Source organism: Anomaloglossus baeobatrachus, chromosome 6 (assembly GCF_048569485.1).
Source record: "Anomaloglossus baeobatrachus isolate aAnoBae1 chromosome 6, aAnoBae1.hap1, whole genome shotgun sequence".
Taxonomy (NCBI): Eukaryota; Metazoa; Chordata; class Amphibia; order Anura; family Aromobatidae; genus Anomaloglossus; species Anomaloglossus baeobatrachus.
In genome coordinates this window covers 337,017,892-337,045,780 of record NC_134358.1, presented here as the reverse complement: position 1 = coordinate 337,045,780, position 27,889 = coordinate 337,017,892, and positions in this window count along the sequence as shown.

Sequence of the window (27,889 nt, the reverse complement as noted above, 5' to 3'; positions counted from 1 at the left end):
AGTGCTGCCACTGAAGGGGTGGGTGTGTGTGGGGCCCAATTTTTGGAAAAAAGGGAGACTCGGCTTAGAGTAACCCTTGCTTACAGTGTTTTTAAAAATGATCCAAGATGAACAGAGCTGGGATCAGGAAATTCTTAGCTACCTACCCCGGTGTCATCCTGGGGATGGTTGAGGATTAGAGTTGAGCGCGGTTTGCGGTTCGAGGTTCTCCAGTTCGCGGCTCGAGTGATTTTGGGGGCTGTTCTAGATAGAACTAGAACTTGAGCTTTTTGCTAAAGCTCGAGAGTTCTAGATACGTTCGAGAATGGTTCTAGCAGCAAAAAGACCAGCTAATTACTAGCTGGCTTTCCGCAGTAATAGTGTAAGTCACTCTGTGACTCACACAATTATGAAATTTTAGTGTATAGTGTGCGGGAACAGCGCATTCAGATCACTGCTGTATGGATAATGGCGATCGCCATTTTTTTTTTTTTCCTTGTCTTCCTTCCCTAAGCGCGCGCATGTAGTGGGGCGGACCAGCATGTCAGCCAATCCTAGGCACACACACAGCTAAGTGTACTTTTAGCCAGAGAAGCAACGGCATGTGTGATAGGATGTCCATGTCACATGTCCCTGCATTATAAAAACGAGTATCTGCCCGTCCGGATGCCATTATCTCTTCTGCGTCCTTGGTGTCAGTCACCGCTGGCGCAGCGCCTATCTCCGATACTGCTGTGTACGCTCTATACACAGCGCTGTACAGAATAGGGATAGCACTTTCTATCAGTCCTTTTAAGGGCTAATACCGGCAGGGTCAGAGCCATAGGTGACAGGTCCGTGAAAACAGAATTTAACAGCTACACAAGATGACAGCGTCTGTGTAGCTAAGGTCAGGGATTTCCTCGCTGCATTTCCCCATTAGGAGGGATAGAAAGGCAGGCTTCCTTTCCTCTACCCAGACACCCACAACCCTGCCACTGTACCCTCCTGCCCTTTGCACACTCAAACTCATTGTTACTAAGCCATTATACTAGCAAACACTGAGTGAACTTAGTGGCATCCTAAACGTGGCTGTTGGACTTCTGTATTGTCCCACTAGTGCAAAGATATTTGCAGCACGTCTACCTGCATTGCACACTCAAACTCATTGTTACTAAGCCATTATACTAGCAAACACTGAGTGAACTTAGTGGCATCATAAAAGTGGCTGTTGAACTTCTGTATTGTCCCACTAGTGCAAAGATATTTGCAGCACGTCTGCCTGCATTGCACACTCAAACTCATTGTTACTAAGCCATTATACTAGCAAACACTGAGTGAACTTAGTGGCATCCTAAACGTGGCTGTTGGACTTCTGTATTGTCCCACTAGTGCAAAGATATTTGCAGCACGTCTGCCTGCATTGCACACTCAAACTCATTGTTACTAAGCCATTATACTAGCAAACACTGAATGAACTTAGTGGCATCCTAAACGTGGCTGTTGGACTTCTGTATTGTCCCACTAGTGCAAAGATATTTGCAGCACGTCTACCTGCATTGCACACTCAAACTCATTGTTACTAAGCCATTATACTAGCAAACACTGAGTGAACTTAGTGGCATCCTAAAAGTGGCTGTTGGACTTCTGTAATGTCCCACTAGTGCAAAGATATTTGCAGCACGTCTACATGCATTACACACTCAAACTCATTGTTACTAAGCCATTATACTGGCAAACACTGAGTGAACTTAGTGGCATCATAAAAGTGTCTGTTGAACTTCTGTATTGTCCCACTAGTGCAAAGATATTTGCAGCACGTCTGCCTGCATTGCACACTCAAACTCATTGTAACTAAGCCATTATACTAGCAAACACTGAGTGAACTTAGTGGCATCCTAAACGTGGCTGTTGGACTTCTGTATTGTCCCACTAGTGCAAAGATATTTGCAGCACGTCTGCCTGCATTGCACACTCAAACTCATTGTTACTAAGCCATTATACTAGCAAACACTGAGTGAACTTAGTGGCATCATAAAAGTGGCTGTTGGACTTCTGTATTGTCCCACTAGTGCAAAGATATTTGCAGCACGTCTACCTGCATTACACACTCAAACTCATTGTCACTAAGCCATTATACTAGCAAACACTGAGTGAACTTAGTGGCATCATAAAAGTGGCTGTTGGACTTCTGTATTGTCCCACTAGTGCAAAGATATTTGCAGCACGTCTGCCTGCATTGCACACTCAAACTCATTCTTACTAAGCCATTATAATAGCAAACACTGAGTGAACTTAGTGGCATCCTAAACATGGCTGTTGGACTTCTGTATTGTCCCACTAGTGCAAAGATATTTGCAGCACGTCTACCTGCATTGCACACTCAAACTCATTGTTACTAAGCCATTATACTAGCAAACACTGAGTGAACTTAGTGGCATCATAAAAGTGGCTGTTGAACTTCCGTATTGTCCCACTAGTGCAAAGATATTTGCAGCACGTCTGCCTGCATTGCACACTCAAACTCATTGTTACTAAGCCATTATAATAGCAAACACTGCTGCCAGTTTAAGGGCCGTAGTTGCATTGTCAGGGATAGTTATTGTTGTTTATTCTGCTGTTAATAAAGCTAGACCACCGCTGAAAACTACACCACCTATCAATTTTTACTACCACATTTTAAGTGCACAATCTTGTCGCTATCAAAATGAGTGGCAAAATGACAGATGCTGGTGGAAAGGGGAAGAGGCATGTTGGAAAAGGAAAAAAAGGGTTTGTCCGTGGGGAAGGTGGCAAAGCTCCATTAACATCTGCTGAAGATAGACCATCTTCAAGCAAAAGTAAGATGTGTACTACTTACCGTGGACAATCCGATATGCTCCCTTTTTTACGGACACGAACAACTGGAACAAAGGTAAATGATGGCCAAAAAAGGAAAATGCTTGAATGGATCTCAAGTGGTCCAACAAGTGCCCTCTCCGCCACCTCAACTACCGCATCCAAAAAACACCAGTCCTCTGAGTTGTCATCCCAATCAAACTTGCTCTCTCCGAGCTCTGAAGTCTCCATCCGCCCTGCACAGTATGGTGGAACTGAGATGGCTTAGTCTGCAGAGCTGTTCAGTCAAACTATAGCCTGGGAATCAGAGGTCTGCTCCCAAGCTACAGTGAGTACAGACCAGGAAATGGTCTGCAGTGATGCCCAGAACCTTTGTGACTCTGATTCAGGCCGTAAGGACCAAGTTTCTGAGCATAATGTTGACCCTTTTTCACAAACTGTAACACCTGTTGTTATAGACAATGAGGAACATACTGATGACCATGAGATGCAGATACCAGATTGTGATGACAACTTAAATATTCGGTCAGGGCAAGAAGAGGCTCGGTCTGAGGGTGAGGGGAGTGCAAACACAACAATTGATGAGGAAGTTCTAGATCCCACCTACTGTCAACCCACAGTCAAGGCCTCGAGGAGGTCAACAGAGACGGTGGAGGAGGATGCAACTGACGACGAAGTTACCTTGCGCCTTCCTGGACAGAGTAGGAGTACTGGAAGCACATCTACAACTGCATCCTCAGCCACCACTGCGCCTCTGAGCACTAGTCGGGGTGGATCAGCAGGTCGCATGCCCTCTAAGCCTTGCCTAGCCTGGTCCTTTTTTGACAAAGCAAAAGATCGCCCAAATTATGTGATCTGTAAAATTTGTCATGATTCTGTTAGTAGAGGGCAAAACCTCAGCAGTTTGACAACTTCTTCCATGAATCGTCACATGAATAAATATCATATGTCCCGGTGGGAAGCTCACCGTGCTGCAATGTGGCCTAGCGGAGCGAACCATCCACCGCCTGCCCCTTCTAGTGCATCTGCGCGCTCTTCATCTTCTAGGACTGTGGGGACAGCTGTCACACCTGGTTTTCCACGCACAACTTCCACCACTGTAACCGCAACAGGCAGTTTGCTTGGTAGGTCGTCAGTTGGATTGGAAGGGGAAACAAGTACGTGTGTACAGCTCTCTCAGACATCGATAGCACCAACGTTGGATGAACGCGACATCATGTCTACGCCTGCACTTTCCTCACAAAGCTGCATTTTTCCAGGGACACCCTACTCAACACCATCTACACACAGCAGCCAGATCTCTGTCCCTCAGATGTGGACAAATAAAAGGCCATTTCCTGCGACCCATGACAAAGCTAAGAGGTTGACTTTATCCCTCTGTAAGCTCTTGGCTAGCGAAATGCTGCCTTTCCGCCTGGTGGACACACAGGATTTTAGAGACCTTATGTCTGTTGCTGTGCCCCAGTACCAGATGCCCAGTCGCCACTACTTCTCTAAGAAAGGTGTGCCCGCGTGCACCAGCATGTCGCACACAAGATCACCGCTTCCTTGATAAACTCTGTGTGTCAACGGGTGCATTTCACCACCGATACTTGGATCACTAAGCATGGACAGGGACGTTACATGTCGCTGACTGGGCACTGGGTAACTATGGTGATAGATGGTGAAGGGTCTGCTGCACAAGTCTTGCCGTCCCCACGACTTGTGTGTCAATCCTCTGTCTGTCCAAGTTCCGCCACTGCTTCTCCACCTCATCTGGGTCCTCCACCTCCGCCCCAAGCCTGCCTGGTCAGGCCACCAGCGTTCTCACTGCGCAGAAGGAATCACGCACCCCTCATTACTATGCTGGCAGCAGAGCGCAACGGCATCAGGCGGTCTTTAGCTTGAAATGTCTTGGGAATAGGAGTCACACAGCTGAGGAGTTGTGGTCAGCTCTGCGGTCCGAGTTTAATAAATGGTTGTCTCCAGTCAACCTGCAGCCTGGTAAGGCCGTGTGCGACAATGCTGCAAACCTGGGTGCGGCCCTTCGCCTGGGCAAGGTGACACACGTGCCTTGTATGGCTCACGTGTTGAACCTTGTTGTCCAGCAATTTTTAACACACTATCTCGGCCTAGATGGCCTTCTGACCAGGCACGAAAACTGTCTGCTCACTTCCGCCATTCAACCGCCGCAGCTGAGCGACTTGCATCGCTCCAGAAGTCTTTTGGCCTGCCGGTTCATCGCCTGAAATGCGATGTGGTGACACGCTGGAATTCGACTCTCCACATGTTACAGCGACTGTGGCAGCAACGTCGAGCCCTGGTGCAATACGTCATGACTAGTGATGAGCGAGTACTAAAAAGCTCGGGTGCTCGAGGCTCGGGCCGAGCATCCCAAGATACTCGTGTACTCGGCCCGAGCACCGAGCCCAATGTTATCCTATGGGAGACCCGAGTATTTTTATGAAATGACCCCCGACAGCATGTAGAAACCCTAAAAATGTCACAAAAGTCTCAGAAGAGGGCTCAAATGACATGGCAACAGCATGGGGAAGACCCCTTGAAGCATTTATCACTCAAAAGTCACAGCTGTGAACAATTTTGTCCGCGTTTTACGCCATTTTTACGAACTCACCAGAAAACCTTCCAAAATGACACCAAAATGAATTTTCATGGCGGAAATGTTAAGGGAACATACCCAATAGTGAGATAGAGCTAATGTATGTTACTTTTTGAGATCAATACATGAAAGATTTTACGTAAAACATTGTGTGGCACTCCGATGTCCCTGAGAAGAGACGTACATAAAGGCCTCTGAGTCTAATGTGCCCATTTTGAGGAAGTGAGTCTTTGTAGTATTTTCCTTTGCCAGGGCAGTCCAAAATTGTGAGGTTCAGCAATGCCCCTGCATACAGACGTGCATGAGGGCCTCAAAACATTAAGTGTCCATTGTCAGGAAGTGGGTGTATTATAGTATAGCCCTTTGGCAGGGCAGCCAAAAATTGGGAGGCTCCACGTTGTCCCTGGATAGAGACGTGCATGAGGGCCTCAAAACATTAAGTGTCCATTGTCAGGAAGTGGGTGTATTATAGTATAGCCCTTTGGCAGGGCAGCCAAAAGTTGGGAGGCTCCACGTTGTCCCTGGATAGAGACGTGCATGAGGGCCTCAAAACATTAAGTGTCCATTGTCAGGAAGTGGGTGCATTATAGTATAGCCCTTTGGCAGGGCAGCCAAAAATTGGGAGGCTCCACGTTGTCCCTGGATAGAGACGTGCATGAGGGCCTCAAAACATTAAGTGTCCATTGTCAGGAAGTAGGTGTATTATAGTATAGCCCTTTGGCAGGGCAGCCAAAAATTGGGAGGCTCCACGTTGTCCCTGGATAGAGACGTGCATGAGGGCCTCAAAACATTAAGTGTCCATTGTCAGGAAGTGGGTGTATTATAGTATAGCCCTTTGGCAGGGCAGCCAAAAATTGGGAGGCTCCACGTTGTCCCTGGATAGAGACGTGCATGAGGGCCTCAAAACATTGTTCCCATTGCAAAGGAGCGGGTCTCCTGTCGTTGTAATGTCCATTCTGCAAAGAATGGGCGAAAAAATTTACCACTGGGGGTATACCTGAAACAAAGGCCTAACTATTGTAACGGTCATCATGGTGGCGCATGAGGAGAAGGAGGAGCAGTCCAGCGATTATCCAAAGTCCAGAAGTGTGTACCCATGGGTGACTGTAGGTACATGGCAAATTCCCGTTACAAACTTTAAATTCCGCTCTCATTTGCTGGTGGTGTGGTGAAGTCTGGCCCAATCCAACCCTTGTTCATCTTGATCAGAGTCAGCCTGTCAGCATTTTCAGTTGACAGGCGGGTGCGTTTATCTGTAATGATTCCACCTGCGGCACTAAAAACACGCTCTGACAAAACGCTAGCGGCAGGGCAGGCCAGGACTTCCAAGGCGTAGAGAGCCAATTCATGCCACGTGTCCACCTTGGATACCCAATAATTGTAAGGCACAGAGGAATGTCGGAGTACAGTTGTTCGATCTGCAAGGTACTCCTTGAGCATCTGGGCAAACTTAGGATTTCTTGTGGCACTACCCCGCACCTCAGGGGCTGTGGTACGTGAGGGGCTGAGAAAACTGTCCCACATCTTAAAGACTGTTCCCCTACCTTTGGCGGATTGGACTTGTGCCTCTCTCGGCTGTACGCCTTGGTTGTCCACTGATTCCTGACCTATGCCGCTAGCGTTTTGTGAGGGGAATGCTTTGCCTACTTCCGTGACTATGGCCTTCCGGAACTGCTGCATTTTGGTTGACCTCTCCGCCTCGGGAATAAGAGACATAAAGTTCTCCTTGTAGCGTGGGTCTAACAGTGTTACCAACCAGTAATGATTGTCGGCCAAGATGTTCTTAACGCGAGGGTCACGAGACAGGCAGCTTACCATAAAGTCAGCCCTGTGCGCCAGACTCTTAACAGCCAGGACTTCAGTAGCCTGACCAACACGATGACTGAACATGCTGTCCTCCTCCTCCTCCTCCTCCTCCTCCTCATCTACCCTGTCCTCTGGCCAGCCACGCTGAACCGAGGATATGACTGGTGTGCATGTCATATCCTCAATTTGGCCGGAGAGTTGCTCCATGTCTTCATCCTCCTCCTCGTCATAGTCCTCCACTGCACGTTGTGATGAGACGAGGCTGGGCTGTGTGTTATCACCCACACCCACTACTGTTTCTTGCTGCAACTCATCGCGCTCCGCCTGCAATGCATCATGTTTGTTTTTGAGCAGAGACCGTTTTAGAAGGCAGAGTAGCGGTATGGTGACGCTAATAATGGCGTCATCACCACTCACCATCTTGGTGGAGTCCTCAAAGTTTTGGAGGATGGTACACAGGTCGGACATCCATCTCCACTCCTCAGGTGTTATGTGTGGAGTTTGACCCATTTCCCGGCGGCTTAGGTGATGCAGGTACTCAACAACTGCCCTCTTCTGCTCACATATCCTGACCAACATGTGCAGAGTTGAATTCCAACGCGTGGGGACATCACACACCAGTCTGTGAGCCAGAAGATGCAAACGGCGCTGAAAGCCGGCAAGGCCGGCTGAAGCAGTAGGTGACTTTCGAAAATGTGCAGACAGGCGGCGAACTTTTACCAGCAGATCAGACAGCTCTGGGTATGACTTTAGAAACCGCTGAACCACGAGGTTGAGCACATGGGCCACGCATGGAACATGTGTCAGCTGGCCTCGCCTCAAAGCCGCCACCAGGTTCCGGCCATTGTCACACACGACCTTTCCTGGCTTTAGGTTCAGAGGTGTGAGCCAGTGATCTGCCTGCTGTTTCAGAGCTGTCCACACCTCTTCTGCATTGTGGGGTTTGTCACCTATGCAGATTAGCTTCAGCACAGCCTGTTGCCGCTTCGCCGAGGCAGTGCTGCAGTGCTTCCAGCTTGGGACTGGTGTGGAGGGTAAAGTGGATGAGGATGCGCAGGAGGAGGAGGAGGCTGAAGAGCATGACATTCCGGAGCTGTAGAGTGTGGGTGAAACCCTGACTGAGGTAGGGCCAGCAAACCTTGGTGTGGGAAGGACGTGTTCCGTCCCTCGCTCAGACTGGGTCCCAGCTTCCACAATATTAACCCAGTGTGCCGTCAACGAGATGTAGCGGCCTTGCCCACAAGCACTTGTCCACGTGTCTGTGGTTAGGTGGACTTTGGGTGAAACAGCGTTGTTCAGGGCACGTGTGATGTTTTGTGACACGTGGTTATGCAACGCGGGGACGGCACACCGAGAGAAATAGTGGCGGCTGGGGACCGAGTAACGTGGGACAGCTGCCGCCATCAGGTCGCGGAATGCTTCTGTCTCCACCAGCCTAAAAGGCAACATTTCCAGCGCAAGCAGTCGCGAAATGTTAGCATTTAGAACTGTGGCATGTGGGGCGTTGGCAGTGTATTTGCGCCTGCGTTCAAAGGTTTGCTCAATGGATAACTGAACGCTGCGCTGGGACAAGGACGTGCTTGATGATGGTATTATTTCTGCGTAGGCAACTGCAGGTGCAGGACCGGAGGAGGCTTGTTCGCAGGCAGCATGGACAGGGGATTGGCTCGCATGCACAACCAGCGAAGACGTAGCAGTGACATCAGCAAGCACTGCTCCTCGACTCTGTTGTACTTCCCACAAAGTCGGGTGCTTGGCTGACATGTGCCTGATCATGCTGGTGGTGGTCAGGCTGCTAGTTTTGGTACCCCTGCTGATGCTGGCACGGCAGGTGTTGCAAATGGCCTTTTTAGGATCATCTGGAGCCAACTTGAAAAACTGCCAGACTCGGGAAGACCTAACATTTGTACAGGCAGCTTTTGTCGTGTTGTTGTTCCGGGGAACGGTTGCCTGGCGCCACCACCCTGCTTCTTACTGCCTGTTGGGATGCTACGCCTCCCTCCCCCTGTGCACTGCTGTCCTCGCTCTGCATATCCTCCTGCCAGGTTGGGTCAGTTACTGGATCATCCACCACGTCGTCTTCCTCTTACGCACCCTGCTCCTCCTCCTGACTTCCTGACAATTGTGTCTCATCATCGTCCACCCCTTGTTGAGACACGTTGCCAACTTCGTGAGAATGTGGCTGCTCAAATATTTGGGCATCTGTACATACGATCTCCTCATGACCCACTTCAACATGAGCTGGCGAGAGGCCAGAATGTGTGAATGGAAACGTGAACAGCTCTTCCGAGTGTCCAAGTTTGGGATCATTAATGTCCGAGGACGTGTACTCAGCCTTGTGGTAGGAAGGAGGATCAGGTTCTGAAATGTGCGGTGCAGTATCACGGCTACTGACACTTGACCGTGTGGAAGACAGAGTGTTTGTGGTGGTGCCAATCTGACTGGAAGCATTATCCGCTATCCAACTAACAACCTGTTGACACTGGTCTTGGTTCAAGAGCGGTGTACTGCTGCGGTCCCCAAGAATTTAGGACAGGACGTGCGAGCGACTAGATGTGGCCCTTTGTTGTGGCGAAATTAGAGCTTGCCCACGACCTCGGCCTCTGCCTGCACCACCATCACGTCCACTTCCTTGTTCCTTGCCAACGCCCTTGCGCATTTTGCATACCCTGCCTGCCTGCCTTCCTGCCTGTATACTGCTACAATAGTCCTGACAAGGACTCTTCTGGTCACTAGCCTGTATTCCGACCTGGCTATACCCTGCCTGTATACAGCAACAATAGTCCTGAGAAGGACTCTTCTACTGTACTCCGACCTGGCTATACCCTGCCTGCCTGTATACAACTAGAATAGTCCTGAGAAGGACTTTTGGTCACACTGTTTGCAGCCCTGCTACGGAAATAGCTATAAAGGGCCGCAAACCTTTCCCTGAAGCAGCGACACTCTCCCTGCACTGACTGTCTGGATGGCTGTGAGCAGAGCACAGCGCGCCCGCCGGTATAAAGGCTCGGTCACGCTGTGCGGGCCGGCCAATCACTGCAATTCCACAACTAACAGGGCTGTGGCATTGCAGTGGTCTGCCAGCCAATCCCTGCGTGAGGGCTGGCTCTCAAAAGAGCGCCAACATGCAAGGATGAAGACCACGAGTACAGCACGAGTATCGCGAGATTACTCGGTCCCCGCCGAGTAGCCCGAGTACAGTGATACTCGTGCGAGTACCGAGTAGTAACAAGCATGCTCGCTCATCACTAGTCATGACGTATAGCCTGGGCCAACGAGATGCAGAGGTGGGGCAGATCACCCTGATGGAGTGGTCTCAGATCAAGGACCTATGCACCCTTCTGCAGAGTTTCGACATGGCGACGAATATGTTTAGCGCTGACAATGCCATTATCAGCATGACAATTCCAGTCATTTACATGCTGGAGCACACGCTAAACACTATTCGGAGTCAGGTGGTGAGACAACAGGAAGGGGAGGAACTACAGGAGGATTCATATGCACAAGACACAACAACATCACCAAGGTCCAGACGTTCATCATTACCAACGCGGAAGGCATGGGACCATGGGGGACAGGGATCAACAAGGGCGCATGGTAGCAGGCGAAATGTTGAGGAAGGTGCAAGAGAACATGAAGAAATGGAGGAAGAACTGTCCATGGACATGGAAGACTCAGCGGATGAGTGAGACCTTGGTCAAATTTCTGTTGAAAGAGGTTGGGGGGAGATGTCAGAGGAAGAAAGAACGGTTAGCACCTCTATGCCACAATCACAGCGTGGACTTGGTCCGCATGGCTGCGCAAGACACATGAGTGCCTTCTTGCTGCACTACCTCCAACATGACCCTTGTATTGTCAAAATTAGAAGTGATGATGACTACTGGCTTGCCACACTATTAGATCCCCGGTACAAGTCCAAATTTTGTGACATAATTCCAGCCATAGAAAGGGACGCACGTATGCAGGAGTATCAGCAGAAGCTGTTACTCGAACTTAGCTCGGCTTTTCCACCAAACAACCGTGCAGGTGCAGGGAGTGAATCTCCCAGTTGTAACTTGACAAACATGGGACGGTCTCGTCATCTTCAACAGTCTACCCGTACCAGTAGCACCGTATCTGGTGCTGGTAACAGCAATTTTATGGAATCTTTTCATAATTTTTTTAGACCCTCCTTTGCAAGGCCACCAGAGACAACAAGTCTGACACATAGTCAACGGCTGGAGAGGATGATACAGGAGTATCTCCAAATGAACATTGATGCCATGACTTTGCAAATGGAGCCTTGCTCATTTTGGGCTTAAAATCTTGAAAAATGGCCAGAGCTCTCAACTTACGCCTTGGAGATTTTGTTGTGTCCAGCTGCCAGCGTTGTCTCTGAACGTGTCTTCAGTGCTGCTGGGAGTGTGCTGACAGATAAGCGCACGCGTCTGTCCAGTGACAATGTGGACAGACTAACGTTCATCAAAATGAACAAGTCATGGATCCACAAGGAATTTACTACCCCTGTGTCATCCTGGGGAGAGTAAATGCTTGTGGATTTGGAATGTACTTGATGCAAATCAAAACATCCTGTTTGCAACTAGGGCACAAGTGCTGCCACTGATGGGGTGTCTGTGGGGCCCAATTTTTGGGAGACTCCGCTTGGAGTAACCCTTGCTTAAAGTGTTTTTAAAAAGGAACCAAGATGAACAGAGCTGGGATCAGGAAAGAATTTGCTACCTACCCCGGTGTAATCCTGGGGACGGTTGAGAATGGCGTATTTTTGAATGTGCTTGATGCAAATCTAGCTGTGAAGTGTACAACTGGGGCACAACTGCTGCCACTGAAGGGGTGGGTGTGTGTGGGGCCCAATTTTTGGAAAAAAGGGAGACTCCGCTTGGAGTAACCCTTGCTTGCCGTGTTTTTTAAAAGGAGCCAAGATGAACAAGTCATGGTTCAGCAAAGACTTTGCTACCTACCCCGGTGTCATCCTGGGGACGGTTAAGGATGGCGTATTTTTGAATGTGCTTGATGCAAATCTAGCTGTGAAGTGTACAACTGGGGCACAAGTGCTGCCACTAAAGGGGTGGGTGTGTGTGGGGCCCAATTTTTGGAAAAAAGGGAGACTCCGCTTGGAGTAACCCTTGCTTGCCGTGTTTTTTAAAAGGAGCCAAGATGAACAAGTCATGGTTCAGCAAAGACTTTGCTACCTACCCCGGTGTCATCCTGGAGACGGTTAAGAATGGCGTATTTTTGAATGTGCTTGATGCAAATCTAGCTGTGAAGTGTACAACTGGGGCACAACTGCTGCCACTGAAGAGGTTAGTGTCTGTGGGGCCCAATTTTTGGAAAAAAGGGAGACTCCGCTTGGAGTAACCCTTGCTTACAGTGTTTTTAAAAAGGAGCCAAGATGAAGAGAGCTGGGATCAGGAAAGACTTTGCTACCTACCCCGGTGTCATCCTGGGGACGGTTAAGAATGGCGTATTTTTGAATGTGCTTGATGCAAATCTAGCTGTGAAGTGTACAACTAGGGCACAAGTGCTGCCACTGAAGGGGTTAGTGTCTGTGTGGCCCAATTTTTGGAAAAAAGGGAGACTCCGCTTGGAGTCACCTTGCGGTGTTTTACATGATTTTAGAAGGGCGTGCAATGCCTATATCTGTGTCTCCTCCTCTTTTTCCTTGTCCAGCTCTTTTGTTTTCGCATGAGTATATGTCCTTGTCACTTTCCCATGTGTTTGTGTTGTGTTGTGAGTTGTTTGTCACCTTTTGGACACCTTTGAGGGTGTTTTCTAGGTGTTTGTCTGTGTTTGTGATTGCCTGCCATTGTTTCCTATGCGGCTCGAGTTCGGTTCGTCGAACGTTCGACAAACTGAACTCGAACGAGACCTCCGTTCGACGAACCGAACTCGAGCCGAACCACGACCGATTAATCTAGGATTTAGTGGCAGCTATGGGCTGCCATTAACTCCTTATTACCCCGATTTGCCAAAGCACCAGGGCAAATCGGGAAGAGCCGGTACAGAGTACAGAGTAAAGTTCCAGAACTGTCGCATCTAATGAATGCGGCAATTCTGGGCGGCTGCTGACTGATATTGTTAGGGTGGGGGGCTCCCCATAACGTGGAGCTCCCCATCCTAAGAATACCAGCCTTCAGCCGTATGGCTTTATCTGGCTGTCATTAAAATTGGGGGGGACCGCATGCCGGTTTTTTAAATTATTTATTTATTTATTTATTTATTTTACTGCACAGTGTGGGGGCGTGTCTCACTGCAACCAATCATAGGCGCCGGTGGGCGGGGAAAGCAGGGAATACGAGATTGTTTAATGAGCGGCCGGCTTTTTCAAAATAGTAAAAGCCGCCGCAGCAGTGCGAATGCCGTGCAGCGCCGCGCCAGGGATCGGGGAACGGTGAGTATGAGAGAGGGGGGGAAACTTCAGTCACTCAGGGGATTAGCGGTCACCGGTGAATCCTTCACAGGTGACCGCTAATCAGTACTAGACACAGACAGAGCCGCGGTAAGAGGATGAAGTCGGGTGAAGTTCACCCGAGTTCATTCTCATCGCGCAACTCTGTCGGCTGTCAGCCGACATTTATAAACGACATTGTGCATCACACACACAGACATTCCACGTACACATACACGTTCATTCCACACGCACACACGGACGTTCTACACACAAACACGGCTAGCATACGCAATTCACACAGATGCCACACGGACCATAAAAACGGACACAAAATCGGGACACGGACCCGAAAAACGGCCCGTAACACACGTGCGTGTTTTTCACGGACGTGTGAAGGGGGCCTAAGCTATCCACCCGAGCAGACTCATAAATATCAAGCTACATGCACTTAAAGGGTACAAAAAGACCACTTATTAAGTTATTTTAAAGAGATTATATGCATGTATTAAAAAGATGGAATAATACCGATGCATACATATTTTATATATATATATATATATATATATATATATATGCATATATATTAGAAGCTACATCATATAGAACATTCTTCAATTCTACAAGCAAACACCATAATCTCCAACCAAAATATTGTTCTATACAACAGGATTTATGAGAATTTACCATCATCTGCAGATGTAAAAAAAACAGATTAGGCATATAGGTTTCACAAAATCATCTGCAAGCTAGACCACTTCACCTGAAATAAGAAAAAAATAGTGTGGAGAGAATAGGCAAGACTTAAGGGTGCTTTACATGCTGCAACATCGCTAGCGATGTCGAGCGCGATAGCATCCGCCCCTGTCGTTCATGCGACATTTGGTGCTCGCTACCGTAGCGAACATTATCGCTACGGTAGCGTCACATGCACATACCTTGTCAGCGACGTCGCTGTGATCGCCGAACAATCCCTCCCTCAAGGGGGAGGAGCGTTCGGCGTCAATAGTGACGTCACTGCGCCGTCACTAAGCGGCCGGCCAATAGAAGCGGAGGGGCGGAGATGAGCGGGACGTAACATCCTGCCCACCTCCTTCTTTCCTTCTTTTCCGGTGGACGCAGGTAGGAGATGTTCGTCGCTCCTGCGTTGTCACACATAGCGTTGTGTGGTCCCGCAAGAGCGACGAACAACATCATACCTGTGGCAGCAACGATATTAAGGAAAGGAGCGACGTGTCAACAATGACCGTTTTTGAACGATTTTTCAATCGTTGATCATCGCTCCTTGGTGTCACACGCTGCGATGTCGCTACCGGCACCGGATATGCGTCACTAATGACGTGACCCCCGACAATATATCGGTAGCGATGTCGCAGCTTGTAAAGCACCCTTAAGAGGTACTGAGCTATCATAATAGAGCCAATCATAGAAAGCTCGAAAAAACCCCATTGGTCATTAAGGCCTGCTGGTTTCATGCATTTTAACAGGGTGATCCACTTACATTCTATTTGACTGAGTCTTTGGAAGAGATCCCCTCTCCTAATGCCAGGGTGCAAACGATCAATCCCTCTAAATTTCAACAAATTCGACTGTCCTGGATGACAATCCTGAAAATGTCTTGCCAATGGTTTGAGTTTGGCAATGTTGAAAACCTGGTCATTAGGAATCTTTTCAGCTGTAATGAGTTCCAATATGCAGACACGGAACTCCCGTGTAGTCATACCCACATACTGTAAATCACCAGATACACAACATGTGATGTTCTGCAATTGATGAAATGAAGTATCTTAAAATCCCTCACATTACCAGAATCAGAGAAGGTATCCACCTTAAGCTGCTTTCACACATGCGTTGTATTGCATCCGTCACAATTAGGGATGAGCGAATATATTCGGCACTATTCGGTATCTGACGGATAATGGGGTATTCGAGGTATTTGCTATCTGACGGCTAATATGGTATTTGCTCCGATAGTTTCATTTTCATTTCTGGACTTCCTGGCGCCTTTTTCCAGCCCAATGAACACATCTGACGTTGCTTGCCCTCACAGTAATGCCGCAGCCATCTTTGTTGTGGTGTTACTGTGATTGGCTTGGCCGCACAGCGTCATAGGGGCTATATAAGGCTGCCACCATTTTGTGTGCACGCATTCATCCCGGAGCTGCCGGTGTAGTTAGACTGTACTGTGTGCGGTACAGAGTTTTTCCAGCCAACTAATACTAGTCCTTCTAAGGGCTGAAGCTATTTAGCATTAGCTGTTACCGTCTGTGTAAATCATAGAAACAGGTATAGGGACAGTGCAGTTCGTTCTATGAGATAGTGTTCCTGCTGCAGAATCCAAAATAGTCCTTCTAAGGGCTGAAGATATTTAGCATTAACTGTTAGCGACTTTGTAAATCATAGAAACAGGTATAGGGACACTGCAGTTCATTCTATGAGATAGTGTTCCTGCTGCAGAATCCAAAATAGTCCTTATAAGGGCTGAAGACAGTGTTCACTGTGTGCTAGAAGCTGTGTAAATCATAGAACAAGGTATAGGGACAGTGTTACTGCATTGCTTAGTCAGGTGACAGCCATTCCTGTTTTAAAGCTGCAAAAAAAATAAATCCTCTTATTAGTGGTGCATACGGTCTGTTACTGCAGTGTGTGTTATAGGGACAGCTTATTCACAGGCAGGGAGAGATTTAACCTCTTAAGGACGAAGCCAGTTTTGTACTTAATACCCAGGCCATTTTTTGTAATTTTGACCAGTGTCACTTTATAAGGTACTAACTCTGGAACGCTTCAATGGATCCCAGTGATTCTGAGATTGTTTTTTCGTGACATATTGGGCTTCAGGTTAGAGGTAAATTTAGGATGATATTTATTTATTTTATTTGTGAAATAATGTGAAATTTGACAAAAAAATTTAAAATTTCACAATTTTCAAACTTTTAATTTTTATCCCATAAACCAGAGAGTTATGTCACACAAAATAGTTAATAAATTACATTTCCCACATGTCTACTTTACATCAGCGAATTTTTTAAACAACATTTTTTGGGGTTAGGAAGTTAGAAGGGTTCAAAGTTCATCAGCAATTTCCCATTTTTTCAACAAAATTTACAAAACCATTTTTTTAGGGACCACATCACATTTGAAGTTACTTTGAGAGGCCTGGGTGACAGAAAATACCCAAAAGTGACACCATTATAAAATCTGCACCCCTCAAGGTACTCAAAGTCACATCAACGAGGTTTATTAACCCTTCAGGTGCTTCACAGGAACTAAAGTAATGTGGAATGAAAAAAAATAAAAATTAACATTTTACCTAAAAATGTTGCTTTAGCACAAATTTTCTTACTTTTTTCTTCTTACACTTTGTTACCCACTTCCTTATGAGCACGCCGATACCCCACATGTGGCAAGAAACCTCTGTACGGGCAAATGGGAGAGCTTGGAACGAAAGGAGCAATATTTGAATTTTGGAAAGCAAATTTGGCTGAAAAAGATTGCGGGGATTGATAACATTAGGTTGTCTTATTAAAAATTTTCAATTTTTTAACAAAAATGTTGCTTTAGCATCAATTTTCTCACTTTTTCAAGAGGTAGCTCCAAAAAATGGACCTCACAATGGACCTTTGTACGGGCAAATAGGAGAGCCTGGAATGAAAGGAGCAATATTTGAATTTGGGAAAGCAAATTTGGCTGAATTTTGAATATATTCTCATATTTGTGTACCGCCCCGCGCTCGACTGCAGCCGAGCCATTCGGATCCGGGCTCATTGGTGGGTGGCTCTAGCGCTTCCGGACCCGGGGTCACTACGCTCTGAAAGGGTGCTGGCACTACTTAGGGGGTAGGTAGGTAGGTGTACGGCCGGAGCCATGTTTGAGTTCGTGGCGCCACCCACGGGATGTGGTAAAGGTGTAGACACCACCGCTGCGGTTACATGGCACCCAGGGGAGATGGTGATGCAGCAAGATGTTAACCCCTCCGTAGGCAGGGATGATGGCCCTGAGACCCGTTGGGGAGAGTAGCTGGGCGGTGCAGGGCAGTGCGCGGCCGGAAGGCACTGTTGTACTCGCTGTTATTGACACACACAAGTCTCTGATGAACAAAGTTGATGGTGGTCGGTGCCCGCAGCCAGCTGCGTCTGGTCCCCCACCCGGTTTGGTGGTCTTTGCCTTTCTCCTGCACCGTGTAATGTTTGTGTAGACTGCCTGCGCTTCAGCAACGGGAGTCCGCTCCCCCGCTGTGTATATGTCGGAGGAGCCCATTTACCCACAGACACTGGCCCGTGGGATCTCTCTGCCTGTGTGGTGACTTTCTATCCCCCTAAGTGGGCTGTTGTCTTCAGTCGGGACTTGGGTGGGAAAGGACCTAAAGTCCAGACCGCAATCAGTTGATTAACTCAGTCCAGTGGCTTCTGGACCTCGTTTCAGGGTCTGAGTACCCCCCTGTCTGCTCCGGTTTCCGAATCGTTTCCCCGGGTCGGTACCGGCGGGCCACTACCCTGTCCCAGTCCACCACGGTTCCACCGAGCCGTCTTCCCGACTCCTGCAGGCTAGGCCACCGTTTGCCTCCTAGCCAAGGTACCAGGGCTCCGACACCAGCACCTGTCAGACTGTCAACTCTCAACTCTCCACTCTAACTAGACTGTAACTGTAACTGCAACTGTGTTTCCTGCCTCAGGCCCTCCGAACTCCTCAGTGGGCGTGGACAACCACCTGGCTCTGCCCCCCTGGTGTGTCCATCAAGCTCTGTGGGAGGTGACTAGGGTTTAATGTGGTTGGCTGGTGTTACCTTATGTGGGACTGGTGTTGTGCGAGGCGCTATCTGTGACTACCTGGCTAGTCCAGGATGTCACACTTCCCCTTGGTTAGCTACAGACCGTCCGCGGGCTGTCCATGCACCACTGTTTATTTTTCTGAACTGAAAAAGATAAAACCATATTTACAAGTATGATAACATTTATACAATTATGAAAGTTTTTGTTTCTTCCCTTGCGGGAGGCATGTCACTTAAACTTTGCAAACATATAATACACATTTTTATTAAACCGGGAACTGGACGGGACCGGGTCCTTTCAGATGCCCACCCAAACAAACCTGAACATTGATGCTGCCCCTAAAAACAGGTCAGCACCCCTTTTCCCCAGTCCAAGAAACATAAACGGTTCCTGGTGTTGCCCAATGGGCCGGTACAAAGTTTTATACCTGGCAGTCTCTCAGAGGCCCCATGTCCAGGGGACCCCTGACCCGGAGACTAGTCACCGGTTGCAATGATGACGGTACCTCGGCCTCCTCTGCCGCAGGCTCTTCCTCCAACCAGCCTCCCCGGGGGCTGTAGGACCTGAAAAGGGTGGTCCAGGATTATTTACAAGCCCAAAAGTTGTTGAGTGGCCTGCAAGTTCTCAGCCTTGTTCATATTAAACTTTAAAACATCAACTTTAAAACTTCGACCTTGCGGCGGGCTCTGGCTCCTTTAAGGCCGGCCATTCTCAGGGCACGCACCCGCAAAGTGCCCGGGCAGCTCGCAGTGCCGGCAGATTGGCACTACAACACCCCCGACGGCAGACGAGGCCTCATCCTCGGAGGTGGACTCTGCTTCAGCCTCATACACCTCCAGTGCACGGTATGTGCGATTCGAGAAAGCCATCCGGTATCCATTCCCGCCGCATCGCGGGATATACACGGCTACCGAGGCGTCGTCACCAAGGCTGTTCTCACCCGTTTCCTCTGATTCTGGGCTGACGTCTACGGGGTCTTCCGGGCCGGGCGCCGTTCCCGTAACGGCCGGGCGGACTGCCGGGGGCCAACATCCTTCCTGTGGCAGGCGGTTCGCCGCCAGCTGCTGCACGGGGAGTCACCGCCGGAGCCTCTGGTCCCAACGCTCCTGCGACCGGAGCGGGAATTGTAACCTCCTCCTCGCCGGCGGTATTCTCAGCGGGTGCCGCAGCTCCAGCGGTCGGCGCGGGGCCGGCATCAGGCTTGGGAGCAGACATCCTCCATCTGCTCCCCCTTGGTCTTTCCGCGGCACTCCCTTTTTCTGCTGCGCAGTTTCGCTTTCCGACCACGCGCTTTGCTGCATGGCCGTGTTCCCAGGGGGCGGGGCTTCGGCTTTTCGTGCCCTTTCTGTGGGGAAGAAGACTCTGGCGGGAATCTTCGAGCCAAAAGATGGCGGATTCTGCAAATTTTGCAACGGATCACCGCTGACTTCACTTCAAGGAGCACTTCACTAGGTAAGTGAATAGGTAAGTATCCTGTTCGCAGCGCCAGAAGAGTCGATGTGTACACCCCCGTGCTCGGCTGCAGCCGAGCCGCTCGGATCTGGGCTTGTTGGTGGGGGGTGGCTCGAGTGCCTCCAGACCCAGGGTCACTTCGCTCTGAAAGGGTGCTGGCGCTACTTAGGGGGTAGGTAGGTGTACGGGCGGAGCCGTGTTTGAGTTCGTGATGCCACCCATGAAATGTGGTGAAGGTGTAGACACCACCGCTGCGGTTACGGGGCACCCGGGGGAGATGGTGATGCAGCAAGATGTCAACCCCTCCGTGGGCAGGGATGATGGTCCTGAGACCCGTTGGGGAGAGTAGCTGGGTGGTGCGGGTCTGAGTACCCCCCCCCCTGTGTGCTCCGGTTTCCGAATCGGTTCCCGGTACCGGCGGGCCACTACCATGTCCCTGTCCACCACGGTTCCACCGAGCCGTTTTCCTGGCTCCTGCAAGCTAGGCCACCATCTGCCTCCTAGCCAAGGTACCAGGGCTCCGACCCCGGCACCTGTCAGACTGTCATCTCTCAACTCTCCACTCTGACTAGAAAACCAAAAAATTTTTTGACCAAGGCTTACATATAAACAATGGCTCCACTCGCTCAGCAACAAAACCTATAATGAACAATGAGTGAATAGCCAAATGAATAAAAACAAACTTTTATTAGATAATGATTAAAAATACAAACATATAAAAAGACAAAAGGTGAGGTCACAATCAAATACCCTCAGGTAATCAATGATATTTTTTATATATTATAGATGGCAAATATGCGCAATAGGAATGTGTCAAAATAAGTATGAGATGCAACAAACATGGATGCCATAAAATATTATCCCAATAAAAAAAGAGGAATTCAAACGCAGAAGTCCATTGTACCTACTAAATGGCAACAAATGCTCATAACATACTAGTAAAGCCTGAAATAGGAAAAAGATATCCACAAAAGTTGATAGGTGAATACAAGCTGTATAGATACCATAGAAACTATGGGAAGAAGAGTTCAAAGACAAAAGAGGCCCGTTTTTATACTGAATGGCAACAAGTGCTCATAACATAGGGATGAGGCCAAAAATAAAATAGTGGATACTAGTAATATAGGAAGTAAGATACTAAACATAAATAAAGTTGGGAAAACCACAAAGGAAGGGTTGTAATAAAGACAAAAGACATGTATTTGGTCAATAGTGGCAAAACAAAACTAATATGATGAGCCTAAATCCCAATACCAAATGCATAAAGGATATCAGGACAATAACAGAGAGTAATCAGACGGCAGGCAAAAATAAATGCCTATAGTATCCCCAGGATGGTAATCCTATAGGATATAGGCAAAGGCCATAGAATCCAGCCATAGAGAAAATAAAAACGCTGGATGAAGACACAAATTGAAGGCAAATAGCAACCTGAGGGTAACAGGATACCCCAACACGTGTTTCGCAAAAGCTTCTTCCAAGGGGGTGTTGATGGCAGTAAATACCCAGGTATATATACCCCTACTCACCAAAGTAATGTGTAACAGCGGCGCTCCATCTCAGCTCCACCATCGCGCACATGGGGCTTGGCGTCTGACGTCACTGCGGTCCGCCCACGTCAGACGCGTCATAACATGGGAGGAGCGCAGCGAGATGCAAAGACATGTCGCCCCAATGCGCAGAAGGTGGGCGGAGATAAGGAGTGCTCCACACAACGCTGGGAGATATCTTAGCATAGCTATGGGAATCAAAGCAACAACGTGTCAGTGGCACACATATAAGCACCATCCATACTGACATAGAGTGTAAAAAGGTGCATAAAGTGCAGGGTGTTCGAGAAAGGATATGGGAAAAAGAAAAAAATGGATAAAAATATAAATAATAAAAGGAAATAGTACATTAGATAGTGGACAAAAAGAGAGAAAAGGGAAAATACCTATAATAAATATAGATATGATAAAGACATAATGATAAAGACATAATGGTTCCTATATTTTATAATAAAGTGGTGTGAAAACATAAAAGGTGTATAAAATGCCTACAGGTGAGGAAAGTGAAGATATGAAAGATATGTGAATATAAGAATGTGTATAAATATAAATATGTAATGGAAAAATATAAAGGAGGAATGATAAAATGTATATGAATATGGGAAAGGTGCATAAAAATATTTATAAAATGCATGAGATAACAAAGTGTACCAATAATTTATTAAAATACAATGCAGATGCAAAAGTGCAATGTGCGTAGGTGTTGTTTTGTAGATCCACCAAAGTAATGCCAGCGGAGATAACAACTAAAAAACAAACAGACAGAGGAAAAATTAAAAACATATTTATTACAAAAACATACATAAAATATTAAAATATACCAACGAGCATATACTTAAAACCGCGAAATAAAATTATAGGTACGGGACAAAGCTCATGACATCATTAAGGCCCAATGGGCGAACACAACCAATCTTGGAGATCCAGCGGGTTTCCAGTTGAGCAAGTCGCTTTTTAAAGTCACCTCCTCTATTATCCAAAATCACCCTGTCAATACCGAGGGCACATAGGCTACTACTGTCACAGCCATGTTTAGACTTAAAATGTCGTGGAATGGGTTTCAACGTAGAGATGTCCTGGATCGTAGCTGCCTTTTCAATGTCACGTACATGTTCTCTAATACGCGTTTTTAGTGGTCTGGATGTGAGACCAACATACAGTTAGGTCCAGAAATATTTGGACAGTGACACAATTTTCGCGAGTTGGGCTCTGCATGCCACCACATTGGATTTAAAATGAAACCTCTACAACAGAATTCAAGTGCAGATTGTAACGTTTAATTTGAAGGTTTGAACAAAAATATCTGATAGAAATTGTAGGAATTGTACACATTTCTTTACAAACACTCCACATTTTAGGAGGTCAAAAGTAATTGGACAAATAAACCAAACCCAAAAAAAAATTTTTTATTTTCAATATTTTGTTGCGAATCCTTTGGAGGCAATCACTGCCTTAAGTCTGGAACCCATGGACATCACCAAACGCTGGGTTTCCTCCTTCTTAATGCTTTGCCAGGCCTTTACAGCCGCAGCCTTCAGGTCTTGCTTGTTTGTGGGTCTTTCTGTCTTAAGTCTGGATTTGAGCAAGTGAAATGCATGCTCAATTGGGTTAAGATCTGATTGACTTGGCCATTGCAGAAGGTTCCACTTTTTTGCACTCATGAACTCCTGGGTAGCTTTGGCTGTATGCTTGGGGTCATTGTCCATCTGTACTATGAAGCGCCGTCCGATCAACTTTGCGGCATTTGGCTGAATCTGGGCTGAAAGTATATCCCGGTACACTTCAGAATTCATCCGGCTACTCTTGTCTGCTGTTATGTCATCAATAAACACAAGTGACCCAGTGCCATTGAAAGCCATGCATGCCCATGCCATCACGTTGCCTCCACCATGTATTACAGAGGATGTGGTGTGCCTTGGATCATGTGCCGTTCCCTTTCTTCTCCAAACTTTTTTCTTCCCATCATTCTGGTACAGGTTGATCTTTGTCTCATCTGTCCATAGAATACTTTTCCAGAACTGAGCTGGCTTCATGAAGTGTTTTTCAGCAAATTTAACTCTGGCCTGTCTATTTTTGGAATTGATGAATGGTTTCCATCTAGATGTGAACCCTTTGTATTTACTTTCATGGAGTCTTCTCTTTACTGTTGACTTAGAGACAGATACACCTACTTCACTGAGAGTGTTCTGGACTTCAGTTGATGTTGTGAACGGGTTCTTCTTCACCAAAGAAAGTATGCGGCGATCATCCACCACTGTTGTCATCCGTGGACGCCCAGGCCTTTTTGAGTTCCCAAGCTCACCAGTCAATTCCTTTTTTCTCAGAATGTACCCGACTGTTGATTTTGCTACTCCAAGCATGTCTGCTATCTCTCTGATGGATTTTTTCTTTTTTTTTCAGCCTCAGGATGTTCTGCTTCACCTCAATTGAGAGTTCCTTAGACCGCATGTTGTCTGGTCACAGCAACAGTTTCCAAATGCAAAACCACACACCTGTAATCAATCCCAGACCTTTTAACTACTTCATTGATTACAGGTTAACGAGGGAGACGCTTTCAGAGTTAATTTCAGCCCTTAGAGTCCCTTCTCTAATTACTTTTGGTCCCTTGAAAAAGAGGAGGCTATGCATTACAGAGCTATGATTCCTAAACCCTTTCTCCGATTTGGATGTGAAAACGCTCATATTGCAGCTGGGAGTGTGCACTTTCAGCCCATATTATATATATATTTGTATTTCTGAACATGTTTTTGTAAACAGCTAAAATAACAAAACTTGTGTCACTGTCCAAATATTTCTGGACCTAACTGTATATCAAATTGCATGGGCATATCGCATAATATACTACATGCGTCGTATTACAAGTTATATGTTGGGTAATTCGAAATTCACGATTGCCATCACTAGATTTGAAATTCAAAGCTCTGACCATGTTAGGGCATGCAATACAGCTGCGACATGGGTAAAAACCCCATTTGGGTCCAGTTGTTCCAAAAAAATTAGTCCGAGGGCCTTCATAGCAACTGTGTGTAAGGAGATCTTTCAGATTAGGAGATCTCCTATAGGTAATGGCAGGGATTGGCGAGAGATATTTGGACAAAGTAGAATCAGACCGGAGAATAGGCTAAAATTTCTCCAAGACTGCTTTAACTTCTTGCCATCTATTACTATAGGTGGATATGAATCTTACCTGCTGGTCATTTTGGCTTTTGCCTGCGTGAGTGTAACAAAGCTTCTCTCTTGGCACTCTTGGCTCTCAGAAAGCCTTTCTTGATACTCCTATTTGAATAGCCACGATTCCTAAAATGATTACTCAAATCCTCTGCTTGCTTGGAGAAAGTTTCATCAGACGAACAAATTCGTCGAGTCCTCAGGAACTGGCCTGTGGGGATACCAGAAATGAGGGAATAAGGATGTGACGAAGTGGCATGCAAAAGTGCATTGACAGACGAGGGTTTACGAAAAACCTCAGACTGTAAGAAGCCATCAACATCCTTAGAAACAAGAACATCAAGGAATTCAATGCTATATTGACTATATTTGCGTGTTACCTTGATGTTCATGGAGTTTGAGTTGACCAGATCTCCTTCAGAACCCTGCCAGATTAAAAAGACATCATCAATATAGCGTGTCCAAACAAGAGCAACATATTCAGAAAAGTCAGGTGAAAAGAAGACGCCCCTTTCCCACAGCCCCAGGAACAAATTTGCATAGGAGGGCACAAAAGCCGCCCCCATTGCAGTGCCCTGGATCTGCAGGTAGAGGGCGCCCTTGAACAGGAAGTAATTATGGGTGAGGGCAAAATCAACAAGGGAGAGAAGAAAATGTATATCCCCCCTGGTCCATCATGGTCATATTGAGGAAGGTTTCCACGGCTCTCATCCCATCCTGATGGCGTATGGACATATACAATGACTCAATATCACAAGTCACCAACCACATATCATCATCCATTTGGATATTCTCAATTTTTCTAAGGAAATCATTGGTATCTTTTTAAGAAAGATGGTAAATTCTCCACAATGGGTTTGAGATGAAAGTCTATGTACCTACCTATAATTTCACATAAACTCCCATTTCCGGATACAATTGGACGTCCAGAAGGTGACACCGCGTCCTTATGGACTTTGGGTAATGATGCCCAAGATGTCAACCCCTCTGTGGGCAGGGATGATGGCCCTGAGACCCGTTGGGGAGAGTAGCTGGGTGGTGCGGGTCTGAGTACCCCCCCTGTGTGCTCCGGTTTCTGAATCGGTTCCCTGGGTCGGTACCGGCGGGCCACTACCATGTCCCTGTCCACCACGGTTCCACCGAGCCGTTTTCCTGGCTCCTGCAGGCTAGGCCACCATCTGCCTCCTAGCCAAGGTACCAGGGCTCCGACCCCGGCACCTGTCAGACTGTCTTCTCTCAACTCTCTACTCTGACTAGACTGTAACTGTAACTACAACTGTGTTTCCTGCCTCAGGCCCTCTGAACTCCTTGGTGGGCATGGCCAACCACCTGGCTCTGCTCCCCTGGTGTGTCCATCAAGCTCTGTGGGAGGTGACTAGGGTTTAATGTGGTTGGCTGGTGTTACTTTATATGGGACTGGTGTTGTGCGGGGCGCTATCTCTGACTACCTGGCTAGTCCAGGGCATCACATTTGCAGAGCTTTTGGGTTTCAAGAACGGAAAAACCCCATAAATGTCTTTGTAAGTTATACCCTGTAATGTATTTGTTTACAGAGCTAGGCCCCCTTCACATGTCCGTGAAAAAACACGCACGTGTGTTACGTCCATTTTTTTGTGTCCGTGTGCCATCTGTGTGAATGCCGTATGCTAGCCGTGTGTGCGTGTTGGTTGTCCGTTTATGCGTGAGAGAAATACCTGACATGTGTATGTGTTGTCCGTGTGAATTTATGCGTGTTTGTGATGCACAATGTCGTAGATACATACCCGCTGACGGCAGACAGAGTCGTGCACAGAGAATGAACTGGGGTGAACTTCACCCGACTTCAATGTCATACCGCGGCTGTGTCTGGGCGTCGCGTCCTGATTAGCGGTCACCCGTGAAGGACTCACCGGTGACCGCTAATCCCCAGAGTGACTGAATGGAGTATCCCTCTCTCATACTCACCGTTCCCCGATCACCAGCGCGGCGCTGCACAGCTGTTCTCTAAACTCCGGCGGCTTTTCCTCTTGTGAAAAAGCCGGCCACTCATTAAACAATCTCGTATTCCCTGCTTTCCGCGCCCACCGACGCCTATGATTGGTTGCAGTTAGACATGCCCCCACGCTGATTGACAGCTGTCTCACTGCAACCAATCTGCAACCGGGGGGCGGGACTATACGGTGCAGTTAAAAAAAAAAAAAATAATTAAAAAAACCGACGTGCGGCCCCGCCCCATTTTGATACCAGCCAGGGTAAAGTCACACGGCTGAAGGCCGGTATTCTCAGGATGGGGAGCTCCACGTTATGGGGAGCCCCCCAGCCTAAGAGTATCAGCCAGCAGCAGCCCAGAATGGCCGCATACAATAGATGCGACTGTTCTGGGACTCTATCCGGCTCTTCCCGATTGGCCCTGGTGTGTTGGCAATCGGGGTAATAAGGAGTTAATGGCAGCCCATAGCTGCCAATATGTCCTAGATTAATCATGTCAGGCGTCTCCCCGAGATACCTTCCATGATTAACCTGTAAGTTACAGTAAATAAACACACACACCCGAACAATCCTTTATTAGAAATAAAAACCACTAACAAATTCCCTCGTCACCAATTTATTAACCCCAACAAACCCCTCCATGTCTGGCGTAATCCACGGACCTCCAGCGTCGCATCCAGCTCTGCTGCATGAAGGTGACAGGAGCTGCTGAAGACACCGCCGCTCCTGTCAGCTCCACGCAGCTAATGAAGGGATTAGCGCAATCAGCGATGATGTCATTGAGGTTAATCGTGGCCACCGCTGGATCCAGCGGTGGCCGCGGGTAACCTCAGTGACAGCTCAGCTGATCGCGCTACTCACCAAGAAAAAAAAATTACTGGGGCCCACTAAACAGAAATATAAAAGTAAAATATTTGCAAAATTAAAAAAAGCTGCTACCACACAATTTGGTGTAATTTATTTATGCCAATTAATAATTGTGGGATGTGTGGTAGGTTTCAAAACAGGGGGAGATGCAAAGGCCTGGTTGGGAGGGACACATGGGGCAGTAGTATCGGGAATCGCTCCTTGTGCCGTGCTTTCTACAAACACGGCATCTTTTTTGGGGATACCTTTGGGTGGGAGTGGAAGGGATGGGGTGAATAAAATGACGTTCGGACTGTCTCTGGGCATCCTTTCACTCAAAGGCTTCCTCCTGTGCCTCCGAGTCAAAGAGGAGGCTCTCATTAATTTTATCCTGGTATTGGAAGGAAGAGAGCGGTCCTTGAGACTTTTTATAAAGGATGAAGCTATGATAGGTAGCAACTAGTAGGAGATAGATTGCTTCCTTTTTGTACCAGGTCCTGGTTTTCCGCTTCACTAGATAAGGCTGAAGCACCTGGTCAGACAGATCTAC